This window comes from Austrofundulus limnaeus, unplaced genomic scaffold (genome assembly GCF_001266775.1).
Source record: "Austrofundulus limnaeus strain Quisiro unplaced genomic scaffold, Austrofundulus_limnaeus-1.0 Scaffold564, whole genome shotgun sequence".
Lineage (NCBI taxonomy): Eukaryota > Metazoa > Chordata > Actinopteri > Cyprinodontiformes > Rivulidae > Austrofundulus > Austrofundulus limnaeus.
In genome coordinates, this window is record NW_013952966.1 from 249,360 (window position 1) to 250,904 (window position 1,545).

The window sequence follows — 1,545 nt, forward strand, 5'->3', positions numbered from 1 at the left end:
TCTTTACTTTTTGTTTCATTCTTGTTGTTCTGTTTGACTAAAACATTGTTTGACCCTAGGGCTGCCACAAACAATTATTTTTATAATCGATTAATCACCAATTATTTTTTTCGATTAGTGACYAATCGGATCATACGTTAATTGAATATAAAACATAGAGCGTTTATCATGCCAGAATGCAGCTGCTATTATATAACCCCAGTTACCACTACTGTGCATGTGTGTCAAGGACAGAAAGGCAGATGGCAGTGGAAGGTGTCAAAGCAGTTTGGAGAGAAAAGCAAAGTAAAGAAAAAAAACCCATTAATCGATTATTAAATTAGTCATCAACTATTTTAATAATCGATTAGTCGTCGATTAATCGATTAATCGTTGCAGCCCTAACTGGAAACCTATCATTATTTTGAAAGGAACAGTGCTCTACAGCAGAGGTTCTCAAACTGGAGTCTCAAGACCCCCAGGGGTCCACGAGAGGTATCTTGGGGGTCCTCAAAAAATTTCACTACATTGTTAATTTGGTTTTTATTTTTAAAAATACATGGAGAAAATGAACTAATAAAACAAACACAATAAACGTAATAAAAAATATATATTCCCATGGCATTTAGGGGTTGAAATTACAATGAATTATGTTTTAAAACAGCATGGGGTTTAGGAGGGGGTCCCTGCAATTTATTTGCCCTTGTAAGGGGTCCCCAGATCCAAATGGCTTGAGAACCCCTGCTCTACAGTGCAGAGATGGGGACTTGTGACTCGGACTTGGACTCGCACTTAAATCCCTACTATTAGTGACAGACTCGACTTGGATTTGGAACCTAAAGACTTGAGACTTGACTTGGTTTGAGACTTGCGAACAATGCAAGTCTTTTCACTGCCCGACTCATGATTCTCACTCCTTCAGTACACATCCATGCTCCGCTCCTTTGAGGACAAATACATAAAGTTTTAAGAGCAAAGACATTTACTCCTGCTCTCAAATTGAAAATATACACTCTTGATTAAAGTCCGAATAATTCTTCCATACGCTCCACTCCCCCTCACCTGAGAATGGGAGGGGCCAGCGCCGTACATTGTTAATGACGTGTACCCTACGTGACAAACAGCTTCAGCATGGCAGGTGTGTTGCAGTATATTCATTATAAGCTTTGCTTACAGAGACTTTATTCAATGCCATGACGAGAGACTGGCTGAATGCAAAGTGTGTGGAGTCCAAATCCAAAATTTGTTTTTGTGATGACTTGTGCAGCCCTTTACTTTAAGGATTCTGCTTCATCATTTTCACTGACATGCTTTTATGCATTTAAAAATATTTTTTCCGGTATTTTACTGTAAAATCAGCACCATAATTGTTGGATTTTTTTCTTTGTCAATGAAAAGATATAAAAACGCTTTTGTGTCCTGATGCATCTCAGTTTGTATACATAAAGATTGTGGAGTTTTCCACCAAGAAACTGACCTTCACGCAGAAGGAAAAAAATTGTATAGGTCTTCTGGACGGGTTCTTCTCTAATGAAACGTTTCGTCTCTCCTCCAAGAGACTTCTTC

The 1,545-nt window shown here is 38.3% G+C and overlaps 1 protein-coding gene across 1 annotated transcript in view; it reads right to left on the bottom strand.

Moving 5' to 3' along the window:
* Positions 1-1,545, bottom strand: part of aldh1l2 (aldehyde dehydrogenase 1 family, member L2) — a gene marked incomplete in the record, with an annotated part of 44,459 nt that overhangs the window by 22,573 nt on the left and 20,341 nt on the right.